Raw genomic sequence first — 19,951 nt, 5'->3', positions numbered from 1 at the left:
GGCTACAGAGAAATTTGGAGTTATTCATTCAACAATGTTTTTCAGGATTATAACTTTCAAAATAATGATGAGTACCAATCTCTCTCTCTCTCTCTTTTATATATATATATATATATATATGTGTGTGTGTGTGTGTGTGTGTGTGTGTGTATGTGCACACACTGACATTTTAAAGTAACCAATCCACCAGCATGTTTTTTGGGAGGGGGAAGGAAACCTTAGTACTCTGAAATAGCCCACATAATCCTGGGGAGAACATGCAGGCTTCACATAAACATTAATGAGAGGTCAGAATAAAAGGACAGATAGTGAAGATGTGAAGCAGATACTTTAACCATGGGGTAATCTTGCTGTCAAGCTATGGTGCTGCTCAAAATACAAAGACTAGTTAGTAATTTTCAGTATTTTAACTTTTGCCAGAGTTCAGTTTTAGTGCTAACCTTACGCATTCCCAAGTGTAAAAGATGCTGGAATCGCTTAATGAAAGGTTTGTGGCATGGACTTGTAATTTGAAAATAGTAGAAGTAAGTAGCTTTAATTCCATTCCCATATTCCCCTTGGCCAGATCCAGCACAAGGCTCCCTAGTCAGCTGCCTAAGGCCTGGTGCTGTCTGGAGGGGCCCTTAAATGTCAACAGATGGCAGCATCTCACCACAGCATTAGTAGAGTGTTTAAAAATAAGAGAGAGAGAGAGAGAGTATTCCTCCACAGTCACATTTTCACAATCCAAACTGCCCACTCCCATTAAATTAGCAGCAGCTTTATTCCTGACCTGACATCTCTCCCTTTGAACAACCGACTTACTTGGCTTCTTCTATTGGGTAAGTTTGGGGCATTTTCCATTTTTTTTTTTTTTTTTTTTTTTACTTTATTTAAATCTGCAGCAGAAAGCACATTAGTTAGTTGATAGGCTAGTTTTAATGGTTTCTCTCTTTCATTTTTGTAATGGTAGGAAGTAGGTCTCAACCATTCAGTGTTCTGTTCTCCCGGAGTTAGTTTATTTCTTTTAGTAGTATGCAGTAGAAAAACTCCCTGCACAGTAGTACAGTTTCCTGGATTTAGTCTGTTTCTTTAAAGTTTAGCAAGTTCAACCTGGCCATTACAGCACATTTGCAACTGCTGAATGAATGAATGATTCAGCATCAGTCATTTTATATTATTATATTTTTGCACATAACGTGTCCCCATAAAATGTTTGATTTTTGTGCTAAATCACTGAGGATTATAACTCAACAATGCCAGGCATAAATCATTACATTTCAAAATCCATTTCTCTTTATGTAGAATGTCCAGATTTGTGATTTCTGTGTTTTTTTTTTTTTTTTTTTTTTTTTTTTTTGGTACCACTACCCTGTCTAGGGGTCCATTTGACCACAATCCTGCTCTGCTGTTCCCCATTCTCTGAAACAAATGTATAACAAATAGGATATTTTAATGTTTTAGGTATAATAAAATATAGGCACAAAGGGCAGTCAGTATATGACTGCAGGACAAAAATGGCTGGTGATTATAGTGAAATTGCAAACTCTGAGCACCTTTCAACAACAACAACCTAACAACTTGGTTGATGCTAATCTTCATTGTTTTTTGTAGTATGGTAACCAATATCACTCCTTCAAATGGAAGCAGTGGAATATGTTTACATTTGGAAATTATAAACCCACCATCCTAACTAGCCTGATCTGCAAGGCCATGGAGCAGATTATCATGGACCTCATTAACAAGGACATTGGCAACCTCCAGACACTTGATCCCACACAGTTTGGTTTCATCAAGGGGAGGTCATGCCTGTTAAATCTGTTTGACTTCTTTGAGACAGTCACCAAGGCAATGGATATGGGAAAAACAGTGCACACTGCCTACCTTGACCTGGCGAAAGCCTTCAATACTATTCCACACTGAGATATAATAGATAAACTCTCTCAACTAGGCATAAATCCATATGTTACCAGATAGGTATCAAACTGGCTCACTGATAGAACACACCTAGTCAAAATAGATGAAGCTACCTCAAGCAGTAGACTCATAATGAGCAGTGTATCCCTGGGATTGGTCCTGGGGCCTCTACTATTTGGGATGTACTTTTTTAAGATGCAGGCCATAACCAGTGGGGCATGACTCACCAAGTTTGCAGATGACTGCAAGCTGGGTGCAGTCATCAATTCCCCTAGTGATGTGGACTCAATCAAACAGATGACTGGTGCCAGAAACATGGCCTCAAATTGAATGCCAAAAAATGCATCATCATCCCCTTTGGGGAAAGTGATGTCCCCACAAATTATCACATTTATAATAAGGTCCTAAGCATGCAATCAGTAGTGAGGGACTTGAGCACCCAGGTTGTCAGCAAACTGAATTTTGACCACCATATTGCCTCCATTGTACAGAAAGCTTTCTACATGGCCCACCTCATTAGTAAGGGTATCTCATCCGTGGACAAGGTGGTCATAACATCTCTATAATCTTCCCTTATAAGACCCATTATTGAGTACAATGCCCCTTTCGGCATATACCTCACAAAGCACATGCAGCAGCTGGAGAGGCCACACCAGGAGAATCCATGGCATCAAACATCTACCCTCCATAGATAGCCTAAAGGCCCTGTCCCTCCACTCAGTCTCCTACAGACTCCTCAGAGGTGACCTCTGTCTGGCCTACAAAGCAAGCTCAGACCCCACTTTGATGGGACTGCTACATATCTGTAAGTCAAGCTCCACTCGACTAAGCCGAACGCATGCTCTACGGTCTACGACATCAATAGGACCTGTTGGTGGGACAGAATTGTGTCCCAGAGACTCCCCTTTTATGCAGTAGACTCCCTCTCCATGTCAAGCAGAGCACCTCATTAACCCTTTTTAAGCACAACCTGGATAACTAGATGGGGAACAGAAAATACACCCCTGGGATTCCACCTGTGTCCCTGCTGGACAGTGGCATAGGGTGCTGACTTGTTGGAACATGGACTAAATTCTTGACTAGGCTTATAAGGGCCTCAGGGCCAGTAGCCTAGTAACTTCCTATGATCCTATGATTTGCCACTTGTACTATATCAGCTGTGTGACAGAACTTTCTGAGATCACAGGAGGCATATGAATTTGAAGAAATCTTTGGTCATTAACTTTTTCTGCCCAAAGGCAAAGTTGTAGAATAGGAGTAAGCTAACGAACTACATCTCAAGGTCAGATTAGTTGGTGTGGAGCTGGTCATGAAGATGAGGCCCACCTGAGTACAGTATTTAGTGATATTTAGTTGTCTGCATGTTGTATTATTTATACTTTTTAGATCAGTGTCACTTTGTGTCACTAACAAGAACGATGACCATATAAAGATGTTTGTAACATATTCCTACACACTAACCTAAATTCTGACACAAGATTCCCCTATTTAAAGGAGTACTGTGCCCCTGTTAGCATGCACTCTTCATTTGTAAATTAAAGAACGATACCATAATGTAGTGTGATGGTGCCTCGGTAGCGTTGTCGCCTCACAGTAAGATGCTGTCCGGTTCGATTCTCAGCTAGAACGTCTTCTGCATGGAGACATGCATGAATGGGCGTACCTTCATTGAAGGTTGTGCATCAGGGCTGGTAACTTGGCACGTAAAAATCAACTACCAATCATTAGCGGACCGGAGTTCCACTGTGGCGACCCCTAACCGGGGAAAGCCGAAAGACACAACAACAACCATAATGTAGTGTGATCAAGTAATGCCCAGTGTGCCTCAGTGTGAGTCTGTCATTTCCCCAGAAAAGATCTGACAAAGTTATGTGGCAGGTCAACTGACTATGACTTTTTTTTCTTAAGTTGAGATTCAATGGCCAAACACCCATTTGTGTAAAAGAAGACAGACTGCAGCTGTAGGAGTCTATTCTCTTTACAGAAGACATGGTGGCTCACTGGGCTAGAGTATGTTGAGTGTGAAAAAGCTGTTCATTGAGGACTAATCCAGAAAAATAAATCCAGAAAGTAAAGGTTTCTGGATTATGCAAGAAATAAAGGATGTGGCTGCTCCACTCTGGCCCATCATAGTTGTTGCTCCTTAAAGAAATTCAAAGTGAAATTCATTAGGAAAGAGTATGAAAACATCTTCTTCTTCTTTCAGCTTTTTCCCGGTTAGGGGTCACCACAGCAGATCACCTGTCCTCTCATGATTGGCAGTGAAATTTTTTTTACGGTGTTGAGTTGCCAGCCCGGCACCCAACCTTCCACAGAAGGCATGCACTCATTCCTAAGGCCAATTTAGAGTATCCAATCCACCTACAGCATGTCTTTGGGATGTGGGAGGAAACCCACGTGACCACAGATAGGACATGCAGACTCTGCACAGAAGGCACCCCAGCTGAGGATCGAACTAGAGAACCTCTTGCTGTGAGGCAGCAACGCTAACCGCTGCACCACCACGGCTGCCATAAAGAGTATGAAAACATCTGTAAGATTATTTCAGGATGCATTTATGAACAGATATATCTGTGGATGTTGGTTTTCTTGCTTATTCAATAAAGCAAATGCCATGCTCTTAATCCTGTCCTTGCCTCTGTCATTTCTATACAAACCTTCAAGAAGTTATATCAATCTGAGTGAATACCTCTGGTGCATGTACCAGAGACTCACATTACATTTGCTGTCTCTGTTAGGGAATCTTTATTGTTAAGCAACATTTAGTAAATTGCTGTGATTTGGGTCACTTCATGATACACTTGTATAGCACATGGCTGTTCCGAAGTATTAGAATCATTTTTTGTATAGCTGCACTAATAATAGCGTATTTTGGTAGTGCTGCATTTTACCATTATGACTTGCTGAATCCAGCCAAATGGCACATTGGCATAATACACCTGAGATGATTATATGAGTTTGCCATTTTTAAATCCCACAAGCTGGTACAGCAGTTTACATATGAAAACAGACTGAGATACAGTCCTCAACCCAAATATGCCTGTTCAGGATACTAGCAGTGAGTTGTAGTAAAGTCTGCATTCATAACCACATGCTCATACAAATGCACATTTAAATGAAAATAAAAATATAGAGCTAATGTGGTATACAACAGAAAAAAGTATACTACTTACTTTTCAAAAATTTCCGTAGCTATTCAAACAATTCTAGAAGAGATATAGTACAGAAATTGCTTATATTTCTTATCAAGTCTTCCATATCTAATTATGAACTCAGCCTTATCTCAGATGCTGAAAGCAGTGATTAAGAATCCTTTACTTATATCAGAAAACTGAAAGTGATGGATTGTTAATGAAAAGTGTTATAGATACACAATGGCATAATGGCCTATTCACAGGTAAGAGCAAAAGCACTTAAACATTTCATTTCGTGCAATAGAGATAAGGTGGGACATCCCTTATACAACTATATATATAAATATAAGCTCCATGGAACCACACACTATAACCATGCTGTTTCCTGTACAGAAAGTAGGAATACATTTCTAAGCCATTATAAGGGTTAAACACTATTCCAGCATGTGGACACATCCCTGATCTATGACAACAAGTTAGTGGAACCATTTTATAAACTGGGTGTGAGGGTTGATGGCCACATATCAGGCCCAGACTGTTATAGACCTATGGAAACAGTTATAATGTTAAAGTTATACAACAATGAGACAAGGGAACTACTTATTTTAGAGATGGAACACTGATGGGTTAAGTGGATATCGACACAGAATAGTGATGGCTTATTATCTTGCCTTTTGGGTCTTGTGGCATTCTTTGTAGAAGCAATATCAGCTCTTAATAAAGAACTGATAGTACACGCTGCTTGCCTATTTTTACTCTCTAAGCTTCAACACAGTTCTATATAATGGAAGAAGTAACAAAATAAATGCATTAAATGGCAGTGTGTGCGAGAAATGCACAGAACACAAGTGAGGATGGTAGGCGTTACCTGTCTATCCCATAGTGTAAGTTTCCAGTGATATCTCATAAAACTGTATAGTGTGGCCTCTTCTTTGAGAACTTTTCTTTATTTCAGTCTTTCTGTCTGTTTTATTTATTTGATATATGTTAATCTGCTATATAGGTTAGACTAAGGACCATTGTCTGCCATTACATAAAGACACTTAAACATTTTAGAAGCAAAGATATACATATGCATGGTAATGAATATTTGTAAACAGTGGCAAAACATGGCAAAGTGTGTAAACAGTAAGATGTAGTATTCTGACCTTAGTGATAGATGCAACAAAGGATATATATAGAGAATAATAGAAGTACAGTCACAACAAAGAATATACATAGTAACAATATGTATAGCATAAATAACAGGGTTATTGTACACAGCTGCAAAATAATCCTCCAAGAAAGATGCTGATGCATTCACCCACATAGAATAGTTGCTTATGTTAGCAAACCTGACACAGCACTGAAAACTAATGAAGCTTAGAGAATGGGCAAATTGACATTAAACTGTGATTGGAGAATGAATGTTCTCAGTTTGTTAATGTACTGGTAAATCCTGCAGAAAAACAAGTCTGCCATTTAATGGCAGCATATTACGCTGCTGTGAAGCTCAGACAGTTAAAAAGCAAATAACCACCATTTGTTAACACTTACTAAACAGTGTCTTGCTGTACAGTGAGCATAAATTTAAAATAATAAAAAAATGTTTTGTGTGTGTATATGTATGTATATGTTCATCTCTGTGTCTGCGTGTGTACATGTGTGCATGCATGAAAGTGAGAGGTTAATGAGAATCTCTGCAACAGGCTGTCCCTCAGCATTGGTTTGTTAAACATTAAGAGTTATGAAAATCTTAATAATATGCATTTTTTACTTTAATCCTCAGTGAAAGTAAAACCATGGATATTAAAGGGGGTGGGGGTATGGTGCAAAGAGTTTTAGTACTTACATTGTATGCATATGTGTGTTTACATCATGCTCACTTTTTTGGTCTGTTCCTCATAAAATTTGTGGTTTTCAAGCAAATTATTGAGAAGCTGTTACCAAATGACAGATTGTTGAGTTTCAGGCTTCATATCCTTCAGAAAATGTACTAAAAATCCATTATTCTAGCAACTTTCTAAGTTTAAAAGAGCAACATTTAAAATATGTCCCTATTTTTGGGCCTTTGTAGCCTCATTATTATTGGCTTTGTTCAGATTTCTCTCCGAATCTTATTCTGTTGTTGCTTAAATTTCTGTATTTTTTGTTTGTGAAATGTTTTGTATTTCACCCAGGCTGAGCCTGAAATTGATCGGTGCACTACCCCAGTAAACAAATATAAATAAAATACAATACAATTTCTTACATTACGAGGTTGAGAGGTATGGTTTACATCAATGTATTTGTGTAAGTGAGCATGTGCGCATGGTTGCATTTTTAAATGTATGTGTGATGTTCTTCATGTTTCACTGTTGCAGTCATCACATTTGGGTTATCTGCTTGCAGTAGCCCTCAGTCAGCCTGATTATCAAAGTCTTGGGTCCTGTGTCGGTTGCTGTCTCATCTTCCATGACGTCAGGTAGTCAGGGGTATAAAGTATGCAGCTGACACCATTACATCAGTCTTTCTTGCCGTGCGGTGCCCGAAGCAGAAGCAGTTCGCAAGTGCTGGTCTGCCGACTCCTGAAATATTCATTTTTGAATTTCAAAACCGAAGTCTTCAACTAAAGCTAAGTACCCCGTTGGGGAAACTTTTTCTTGCTCTAAACAGATGTCAGTAAAAGTCAATAATTGTATTTCTTGTGGAAAGCAAATATCTCATAAAGATTTTCATTCGTACTGTATTCCTTGCCTTAGGCCCTGACCATGACGTATCTCGCTGCTGGTTTTGTACCCTATTTAAACAACAAACTATTCGTCGTTGGTATATTTATGCTTCTAAATATTTTGGTACTCGGTTCAGTTATCCAGATATGTCTTCTGAAAGCCACCCGACCACCGACATTCCAAAGAAAATGCAAAGATAAAGACAGAAACAGGCCGCCTAGGTCCAAAGCTGCCGACAACGCTTCTTTTAAGCTAGTTGCCAGTTCGCCAGTACTCAGTGAGTCACTTTTGCAGCCCCTGATACCAGCTACTTCAGATTCGCAGGCCTCTACTGAGACCCATTCAGAGTCTGGTATGCCGCGAGATGCTTCAACTATGGAACCTGTGGATGTCTCTACCTTGGATGGGTCCAGAGCCGCTGTGCAGGCACCGGCTTCTGAGGCTGTATTCAGGCCTACTGATTTGCATATTAAACCAATGCCATCTTCTTCTTCAAGGCCTAAAACCCGAACCATGCCTAGAAAACCAATGCCCAGACTGCATGGTCAGGCCTCTATGCCTAAAAAACAAACGATAAGAATGGCTGAAGACCTTATACTTTAATCAGGGGAAGCCAATCCCCCCCCCCACCAAGAGACCTAGGACTGAATTTGCTTATGATACCTCTGATCAGGATTCTGAAATTTCTGTTTCCTCTGGTGACCTGGATTTACCCTTATCTACCTATGAGGATTCTGATGCAGAGGACTCTATTCCCTCTGCTTCTCCTCCAGAGGATTTCTCTTTTAGTGAAACCTTGCATACTCTTAGGGAGCATTTTTGCTGGGAAAGCCAGGATTACTCTGATTCTAAAAAGAGGCTTAGGGATTTCTTACTCCTGCCCCAACACAGGCCTTTAGCTATCCTGCCTGTACTGGACATTGTTGATGATGCCTTTTCGGAATCTAGCTTGGCTCCTGACTCTTTACCTCCTGCTCCCAGAAAACCTGATAGATATTACAGGGTTCCTGACTCTCACAAGTTCCTTTTTAAAAGTCCTACTGGCTACTGCAGATCCTGAGACCATTTCACAGGGACCCAAGGGCATTAAAGCTACTACTGCCAAAAACCCTATTCCCTCTGATAGAGATTCCAGGGCGTTGGATAGATTGGGTAAGAAGGTATACACTTCTGCAACCTTGGCCATTAGGGCCTTAAACTGCCAGTTTCATATGTTAAAGTATCAGCAGCATATTATTGGATTGCTTAAACATAAAATGATGTTGATTCCTGACTGTGCTGAAAATAAAGATTTACAGGATATAATGCATTCTGCTGAACAAGTTGGAAAACATACTATGCAATGTGGTTTTGATTCACTAGAAGCATCTTGCAGGGCTGCTGTCACTGGGTCTGTACTTAGAAGGCAGCAAGGAGCAATCTATGCCAGAGCATGTTAAAGCTAAATTGTTGAATGCTCCCTTAAATCAGGACTGCCTGTTTGGCAACAAAGCCGAAGAAGTACTTAAAAAGATGGAGGAAAAAGCAAAATCTATGCAAACTGTTAAAGATTTCCTACAGGTACAGCCTCCAAGATTTAGTAGGCATTTGCCCTCTAAGAATTGGTCTTTTCCTGCCTCTTCTAGGCCTTCTCAGCCCAAACCCAGAACCAGCAGAACACCCAGGCTTCAGTCCCAAGGTACGCACAGGACTAAGCAGTGGGGGGCTCCCACTTCCAAATCAGGGAGTAGTAAGACTCCCCCTATGGTAAACTGTCTCAATGACTTAACTTTAAAACCTCCAAGCCCTTCTCAACTGACTGTTCCTATAGGAGGAAAGATTGCTCTGCAGACAAAAAACTGGGAACTAATTACCCAGGACAAGTGGGTTTTAAAGATAGTTTCCCAAGGATACAGATTTCACTTCCACACATTACCAACCCCAAACGGTTGGCTCAAAAGCAAGTACTCTCTCCCTTAAGCATAAGGGCTATTCAACCTGTACCAGAAGTGGAAAAGGGACAAGGTTTCTGCTCAAGACTTTTCCTGGTACCCAGAAAAGACAACTCATGGCGTCCTATCCTGGACCTTTCTATCCTAAATACCTTTTCGGTGATCCCAAAATTCAAGATGCTAACTCTTCACCAGTTGCTTCCTATGCTAGGCAAGGATGCCTGGTTGGCAACACTAGATTTAAAGGAAGCCTACCTGCACATCCCAATCAGGGAATCTTGCAGAAGATACCTACACTTCAAAGCAGGCTACATGCACTATCAGTTCTTTGCACTGCCCTTTGGCTTATCTACTCTGCCAAGGGTATTCACAAAGTGCCTAGCTCCAGTCATTGCATTTTGCAGGCAAAGAAATATTCAATTATACCCATACCTGGTTGATTGTCTAATTCAGGAAGAAAGCGAGGACATACTTTTGAATCATCTGGCATTTGTACAAAAGGTGCTAACTTGTCTGGGGTACACCATAAACGAAAAGAAATCACATATTGTACCCTGTCAACAACTTATATTCCTGGGAGCAAGCTTGAACACAACTTCCCAGATGGCTTTCCTCACACCAGAGAAACAAATTCATTTGACAGCTTACTTCAAACTAATGGCCACAAAAACCCTGCTATCTGCAAGGCAAATACTGCAAGCCTTGGGGTTCATGGCCTCCTGCATACTCCTAATTCCACATGCAAGACTGCATATGAGGAAACTTCAATGGTATCTAAAAAGTCTATGGTGTCAACATTCTCAGGATCTTGAAGCAATGATTCCTATCATACCTTGTCTACAGTTAGACTTACTTTGGTGGGCAGAGGCCTGCCACAAAAACAAGGGTCTATAATTCACTCTACTCCCTGCCGCCCAAACCCTAACAGCAGACACATCAGACTATGCATGGGGGGCTCACCTGGCAGGGAAGTGCATTCAGGGCAAATGGAACCCAAGTCAAATGCACCTGCATATAAATCAAAAAGAAATGTTAGCTGTACAGAATGCTCTGACAGCCTTCAAGGACCACATTCTTTCAGGACAGTTAATGGTAAGGACGGACAACACCACTGTTATGTGGTACATAAACAAGCAGGAGGGGACCCATTCATACCCCCTCTGCAGACTAGCCATGGCTCTGTGGAACACAGCCTTGAGCTACCAAGTACATCTACAGGCTCAAGTCCTGCCAGGAAAGCTAAATACACTGGCAGATGAACTAAGTAGAACTTTCATGGACCCACACGAGTGGAAACTGGAACCAAAGATTTTCAACATGTTGATAAACAAATGGAGGAGCCCATATATAGACCTGTTTGCCTCCCCCCAGAACTACCACTTGGACAAATTCTGCACAAGGACTCCCCACAAACAAGCTTGGAAAGTGGATGCCCTGTCCTTCAGCTGGAAAAATCTATCAGTTTATGCCTTTCCTCCTCTGCCTCTCCTCTCCAAAGTACTACTAAAGATCAAACAGGACAAACCAAGAATGATACTGATTGCACTGGACTGGCCATGCCAACACTGCTACCCCCTCTTGCGCAGTGTGTCACTACTGGCACCATGGCACCTGCCTTAGACTCGTACCCTGCTGTCCAGGAAGGAGGGCCAGATTCTGCATCCTCAGCTTCAAACCCTGAACCTGGCAGCCTGGCAAATTACTTGACCTCTCCATTAGCATCCCTCAACAAACAAGTGTTGGATGTCATTTTGGAGGCAAGGAGGCCTAGTACTAGAAAATCTTATGCCGACAAATGGAAAAGATTCTGTTCCTGGAACCAAACTCAAGAGATGGGCACATCAGCGCCCAGTTTACCTCAGATTCTTCAATACTTATCTGAGATGCTTCACAAGGGCCTTTCTTTTTCCTCCATCAAAATTCATGCCTCAGCCATTTCAGCTCATTATAACACAGAACCACTCCTCTTCTCTCATCCACTGCTCAAACAGTTCCTCAGAGGGTCCAAAAACTTAAGACCACCCAGGAGAGCCCCAACTCCAGCCTGGGACGTTAACTTTGTATTGGAAAAACTCACTCTATCTCCTTTTGAGCCAGCTGCAAGTGCAGAGTTAAAATTCCTTTCTTGGAAAACACCCTTCCTTTTAGCAATCACTTCAGCAAGAAGGGTATCTGAATTACAGGTCCTTATGGCAGTGGAGCCCTTCATCTTCTTTCATGCAGACAGGGTGTCCCTCAGGACGAATCCCTCCTTCATGCCCAAGGTAGTATCCAGTGTGGCTCTTAATCAGTCCATTCATTTGCCAACCTTCTTTTCTAATCCACAGAACAAAGAGGAACGGATACTACACTCCTTAGTTGTGCACAGACAACTTAGATTTTATTTGGACAGGACTAAAACCTCAAAGGAAACCCGAACAACTGCTGGTGGCATTTGCTGCAGGGGCAGAGGGGAAGGCCATTTCAATGCAAACAATTTCTAAATGGATAGGCCATTGCATTCATTTTTGCTATAAGCACCATGGAAAACATATCCCACAGGGGATAATACCACACTCAACCATGGCTGCATCTACTTCTACAGCCTTTCTCAGAGGTGTCCCTACCAGGGACATCCTAGAAGCTGCTACCTGGAGTTCTGTACTTACTTTCACCAAGCTTTACCATCTGCCTATTTTCTCTAAATCCAAAGCTGGTTTTTGCCACTGCAGTCTTGCAGGGCATTATAGCTAGTCCAAATGCTATCTAAATTCCTCCTCCCATCCTTAGCTTTGGGAATCTACCCAAATGTGATGACTGCAACAGTGAAACACGAAGAACATAGTACAGTTCTGTACACTTACCATAAATGCAGATGTTTGAGTGTATTCACTGTTGCAGTCCTGGTTACCCTCCCTCCAGCCCCCTGACTTTTTTGGCTATACATCTATTCTCCTTCACTATACTTAAAAGCTTTTTGTTGTATTCGCTTTTTTGTTAGAGGTATAACCTTGTGTGTGTGTGTGTATATATATATATATATATATATATATATATATATATATATATATATATATATATATATAGGAACACTTCACGTAATCGAATTACTGAAATCCTGAATTTCATATGGTCGAAACCATATGATCGAGATTTCAGTAAATCGAATATGTAAAGTGTTAAAAAATAAGACCTTACTTATATTAAAGCTACGCACACAGAGGCAAGGATTCCTGTATGATCTGTGTGCACGTCATGTTTTTATCTTTTCTGCAGTGTTGACAGGAAGTGGGAAATCTCCTTTTGCTTCCGCATACAGCGCAAAATGGGAGATTTCCCTTTTCCCCACTGTAGCGCGATCTTGGAGTTGGTATATTTAAGTAGGGGGGTGGGGGGGGCACAGCCCTCCACATGGGGGGTGCAGGGGGGCAAAAGCGGTGTTTGAGGTTTTTTTTTTTTTTTTTTTACGGTTTCATTTCAGAAGTTCGAGTTCCCAAAACTCTATCTTTTGGTCTTGGTTATATGAAATTCGAGATTTTTGGGATTCAAGCTCCTGAAGTGAATCCATATATATATATATATATATATATATATATATATATATATATATATATATATATATGTATATATATATATATATATATTTAATTGCTTCCCATTAGGGGGCACCTGACATCTGGGGCAAGAAAAACTGATCTAATCATTTTGGCTGCATGCTTTATACCCCTGACTACCTGACGTCATGGAAGATGAGACAGCAACCGAAACAGGACCCAAGACTTTGATAATGAGGCCAATTGAGGGCTACTGCAAGCAGATAACCCAAATGTGATGACTACAACAGTGAATACACTCGAACATCTACATTTATGGTAAGTGTACACAACTGTACTTTTTTCTATGTGTATGTATATGAGTCTGTATGTTAGTGTTTCTATGTGTGTGTGTGTGTGTGTGTGTGTGTGTGTGTGTGTGTGTGTGTGTGTGTGTGTGTGTGTATGTAGAGACATTAAATGCTTACATATCTTATATTTCTGATGTAACATACTTCCCCCCAGCAAAAATAAATATGCTAAAGCAAATTTAATTCATTAGGCAAAGGAGCTATTTTACATCAAAATCTATAAAAAATGTATATAATATTTAAAAAAATAAAATTATTTTGCAGTTAACCAAAATGGTTATCTATAAAATGATTTTTTAACACCTTTATTGAATTATCACTTGTGACATAAGCAAATGTAAATTTATATAAAAGTAATCAAACCATATTAACAAGTTGATATTTACAATCAGTATACATCATTTATATTGCATATTGTAAGGAACATTGCATAAATGATTCAGTTGCTGCCTTCTTGTAAACCTCATTCAACTTACAAACATTTTTTTTCTGCTTGTATTGTTCCTACAATTTCCATTTTTAATGTAATGTACTCCTACCCTTTTCTAAAGAACCAACTTCCTAATCTTTTATCTCTGTTACAATATTCACTACTTCAAATACAGTTGGATTAGATTTTGATATCCATTTTCTAGTAATTGCTTTTTTTCAGCTACCATAGTTAAAATTAACAAGACTTTACTGTGTCTGGGCAATCCAGATCCTATATCCCAACTCAGAAAAATAATTTCTGTAGCTACACTCATTTGCTCACCAAGGATTCCTGACAGATTACTCTATAGGGAGTTTCTAAAGTCTGCCAACTCCCAAAACATATGTTCCCAGTTCTCTATCACACCTCCAACATTTGCCATCTACATGAGGAAATATTCATTGGAGTCTGTTTGGAGTATAAAAGTACACAACTGCAACTATAGAACGACCAATGAGTCACGGAACAAAAACTGGAGCAGGAATGAAGGACTTGAGCACATTTCGAACAGTACGAACAATAAAACTCTTTTATTGAGTAAAACAATATTGACAACTTGACTGGTTAAGCGCTTTCATCTGTTTATATACAGACTTCCTCAGAACCGGTATTTTAGAAATACCCATAGTTTAAATAGCAACTTTGGCGCCAAAATTTATCAGTCACTTAAAGAAACATCCTCCTCTATCACAATATATAACATAACTAAACAAACACTAAAATACATTGTATTAATACATTATAATACATTATAAAATTCATTACCACATTCCCCTAGTGTAGTACAAAAGTCCTGTTTAAAATTCATTCTATATATTACAAATATCCTATAAGAATATCCATTAAAAAATCAATTAACTTATTAATAATCATATACTCATATAATATTAAAACTCATTACTATAAAATGTTGTGACATATTGTATCTATCACAAAGTACATTGTTGCATAATTAATATACTAACTGATGGCTAAAAAAGGTTTGATACTAATGCTTTCATTAATGCCCGGATGTCTAGTGGCATCTGTAAGTATTTGCCACTTACTTTCTTTCCACGCTAACAACATTTTCCAATTTCCTCCTTGTACATAACTATCTACCTGGTCAATAATGGAAAATTTAAAGTAATGTTGGTTCCCTTTGTCATGTAAATGTTTATAAAATGCATTATTCATAACTTTTACTTGAATTTTGTAATAATGTTCATAAATACGTTTTTTTATTTGTCTCTCGGTTTTACCTATATAAAATGCTGGGCAGGCTGTGCATGTAGCTAAATAAACTACCTGCTTTGTATTGCAATTGCCTGCCCTGCATCTCACATATGTCTTGTTAATGTCTTCAAGCTTAATGCCTACCACTTCATTAATGCGCCCACACTGTTTACAAGATCCACATTTACTAGTCCCTTTTAATGTTTTCTTCGGTTTGACAAATGTGTTTGCCCTTTCCAATAACCTTTTGATGTTTGGCGCTGTTTTATACACAAAGTGTGGGTTACTACCCAGTCTTGTATCAATATTTTCCGATATTGTGATCAAATCCCAGTGCCTATTTACTATACCCTTAATTAAGTTCACATAAGGTGTATACATTAAAACACACACTCTATTTCTACCTTCACATGCCAAATAATTGTTTTTAGTATTGATGTCCATACCGGCAATCTGAAATTTACCTAATAATGGTATATATTTACTGCCCCATTGCTTTTTTATATAATCTGTAACATCTTTCAACATGACCAATGGGTATCCCCTATTGCTAAACATATTAGAAATAAACTCCAATTCAACTTCCATAACTTCCTTTGTGGAAGGCATGCGGGCCACTCTGATACATTGTCCCTTAAAGACATTTTTAAACATGTACAGTGGATGATTATTGAATTCTATGTAATCATTTGAGAATGTATTTTTCCTGTATATCCTAGATGCAAATCCTCCACTAGAATGACTTATGTACGTATCTAAATAAGAAATACCCTTTTCACTTGTATTGTAAGTGAATCTAACAAACTCCATTGTTCCATTAATATATTCAATAAATTCACTTATTTTTTTCTTTTGGACCTTTCCATAAAATAAATAAATCATCTAAAAATCTAACATAAAATGCTATATCTGAATAAAATCTATTTTTAAACAGGTGCACAGACTCCCATTCCAACATAACAAGATTAGCACAAATGGGGGCACAAGAGGCCCCCATGGCCACACCTCTACTCTGCTTAAAATATTCGCCTTGAAATAATATAAAATTGTAATCAAGAACTAAGGCCATCATATCCATTATTAAGCTGATCTTGTCCCAACATAAGTTGGAATGATTCCTCAAACTATTACTAAAATATTAAGTCCAATTTCTTTGGGTATACTTGAAAATAAATCCATAACGTCAATGGTTAAAAAAATCAAGTGTTCCTTCCATAAATCTGGTGATAACTTGCCTAAAAAATCCCAGGAATCTTTAATCAAATGGGGTATATTTTGATATACATGTTTAGTCCATCTGTCAATAGCAACTCCCATGTTGTATGTTTTGGATTTTGATCCTGAAATAATAGGTCTTAATGGAGGGTTTTGAATAGATTTGTGCACCTTAGGAATACCTATAATGTTAGCCAATGCTGGATAATCTACCTTCAAATATGTATAGGTCTCATTAGTAATTCTATTATCGATCAAATATTCCTCTAGGGCCAAATCAATCCTTTTATATCCAAAATTGATGTGATTTATAGATACCTCTTCATAATTACCTGACAAGTACAGAATAGTGTGTATTTGTGCATTGTAATCAAAAGTATTGTACATTACAATGCCACCCCCTTGTCTGGTTTCATTATTCTAATTTCGTTATTATGCATTAATTGATTCAAACACATCCGTTCATTAAATGTTAAATTATCTTTAAAAACCTTATAGAATACGTTTCCTGTCTTAATGTTGTTATTCAGCCAGTATATATCTTTACATACCATTTTTTCAAAATTTGCTACCTGTGGATTGGAAACTGGAATGTATGTACTTTTTTTAATAAGATCCTTACATCCTGTTGATTTCACATTCACATCATTTTGCCCAAATTGGATGGCTAAATTTAGCCTTCTACAATATAATTTAATTTCTTTGATAGTGTCCACTACGTTGAATCCTGTGTTAGGAATAAATGTCATGCCCTTACTAAACAACGTGAAAAATTCCTGACTTGTATCTAAATCAGTGTAGTTGAACACATTAAAGCCATTCAAGGAATGTAAGATGCCTTGTCCTACATTCACTGCATCACTAATATCATTCTCATCTATGTCAAAACTGTTCTTATACAGTGAATTCACACTTGTTCCTTTGGGATAATTAGTAACTGTGTAACAGGTAGACTCATTCGATATTGACTTCTTCTCTTCCTGAACAGATATATTCCATTTTAACATTCACTCCTGTTCCATTGAGTGTACTGCTTCTTGGGGGCTGGATAAAATCTGCCCCTTGAAAATTTTTCACTAGTAAGTGATGATAGGATTAGGGGTTTAGTAGGATCTAGCCCTTGTATTGCATATAGGAAGAACAAGAGCTTAAAAGATCTGTTATGTGGAGAGTATCATTCCATAAAACTGAGTTTTAAGTCACAAGCAGGCACGGTACCTTGTGGTACCTGTAAGGCCTGCGCCTTTATCAATAAGGACACTACTTTTCTGCATCCTGTCTCAGGTAGAACCTTTTCTTTAAAAGCCAGGGCTACATGTAGAACAAAGGACATTGTTTATCTGGCCAATTGTGGTTCTTGCCCTTGTTTTTATGTGGGCAAAACCAACAATATGTTTAAGGTCAGGATCCTACAGCATTTATCTGCCATTAGGAACAGTGATCAGCACAATGCCCTCTTTAGACATATTCAAGATAATCCCACACACAATTTTAGCTTTAGGGCTATAGTTAATGTTAGTTTGGGTAGAAGGGGTGGAGACATCAAACAATTAACTGAATTAATTGAGGCTAGATGGATTATACAGCTGATGGCCCACAGGGGGACGGGTCTTAATGATGTTATCCCAGTGAAACCCACCTTGAAAAATAGGCGGGTTTTTTACTAGATGCTGATTGGAAGATGTTTTGTTTAAATTGTGAGTTTTTATGTCTGTTATTCATCTGATGAAGGGCTACCAACCCGAAAGCGCTTATCTGTTTTGTACCAGCTTTTATTAAAAGTTCTTATTTTTACTACTTGAAGCATCCAGCGGTCTTCTTCCAGGATTTTTCTGTTTTTTGCTTCGCTTGTGTGTGCCTTTGGAGGAACCATTTCAGCACCTAGCATTGATTATTGGCATTAATGAAGTGGTAGGCATTAAGCTTGAAGACATTAACAAGACATATGTGAGATGCAGGGCAGGCAATTGCAATACCAAGCAGGTAGTTTATTTAGCTACATGCTCAGCCTGCCCAGCATTTTATATAGGTAAAACCGAGAGACAAATAAAAAAAACGTATTTATGAACATTATTACAAAATTCAAGTAAAAGATATGAATAATGCATTGTATAAACATTTACATGACAAAGGGGACCAACATTACTTTAAATTTTCCATTATTGACCAGGTAGATAGTTATGTACAAGGAGGAAATTGGAAAATGTTGTTAGCGTGGAAAGAAAGTAAGTGGCAAATACTTACAGATGCCACTAGACATCCGGGCATTAATGAAAGCATTAGTATCAAACCTTTTTTAGCCATCAGTTAGTATATTAATTATGCAACATTGTATTTTGTGATAGATACAATATGTCACAATATTTTATAATAATGAGTTTTAATATTATATGAGTATATGATTATTAATAAGTTAATTGATTTTTTAATGGATATTCTTATAGGATATTTGTAATATATAGAATGAATTTTAAACAGGACTTTTGTACTTCACTAGAGGAATGTGGTAATGAATTTCATAATGTATTATTATAATGTATTATAATGTATTAATACAATGTATTTTAGTGTTTGTTTAGTTATGTTATATATTGTGATATAGGAGGATGTTTCTTTAAGTGACTGAAAATTTTTGGCGCCAAAGTTGCTATTTAAACTATGGGTATTTCTAAAATACCGGTTCTGAGGAAGTCTGTATATAAACAGATGAAAGCGCTTAACCAGTCAAGTTGTCAATATTGTTTTACTCAATAAAAGAGTTTTATTGTTCGTACTGTTCGAGCTGTGCTCAAGTCCTTCATTCCTGCTCCAGTTTTTGTTCCGTGACTCATTGGAGTATTAAAGTATCTATGAAAACACTTCCAGGCAAAATTTTCATAATGTCCTTTCTTAACACATTTCTAAAGGTACCAAGTTTCAAAACGTTGACCCTACATCCTTTTTCCCAATGATCCTTCATCAGGCTTTTCTTGTGACATTGGATATAAAGGATGCATATGTACACATTCCCGTTCATCTAGACAGCAGGAAATGTTTCTGATTGTGTGCCTTACTATTTCACTTTCAGTCTTTTGTTTTGCCCAAGAGTATTCATAAAGTGCATTTTCCTGTAACTGCCTTTTGCCCCTTCAGTGGATTCCGATTTTCTCTTCACAGATAATTTTCTTTTTATTGAGGTTCCTTCAAGAGGTAAGCTGCTGAAGAATTCACACTTCACAGTAGATCTCTTACACCATATGATTAGCACCTTGAACTTCAAAAAAACATTATAATGTTGTTCCAAGACCTGGTAGTCATCTGAATGACATCGTTCCTTCCTCCAGGCAAAGTTTAGTTCTTCATAAATTATCTTCTTTCCCTTCTCCTCTTGGATTTGATCTTAACAAGGGAGAATTTGAAAGGCCTGTGGTACAATGCCTCAACAATTTGTTAGACTCCATATGTGGAAGATTCAGTGGCATCTCAGCACGGTCACCCCCTAAACTTCCCATTGTCTGTCTTGTCCTTCATTAAGA

At 38.4% G+C, this 19,951-nt stretch overlaps 1 protein-coding gene across 2 annotated transcripts in view; it reads left to right on the top strand.

The window, feature by feature from the left end:
• The window catches only part of LOC122808811, a 2,021,113-nt gene that overhangs the window by 351,667 nt on the left and 1,649,495 nt on the right, over positions 1-19,951 (top strand). The window lies entirely within an intron of this gene.

The sequence above is a fragment of the Protopterus annectens genome, chromosome 8.part0 (assembly GCF_019279795.1).
Source record: "Protopterus annectens isolate FY-2018-M chromosome 8.part0, PAN1.0, whole genome shotgun sequence".
Taxonomy (NCBI): domain Eukaryota; kingdom Metazoa; phylum Chordata; order Ceratodontiformes; family Protopteridae; genus Protopterus; species Protopterus annectens.
Note: the sequence above shows the minus strand (reverse complement) of the source record. Positions and strands in the feature narration are given on the sequence as shown.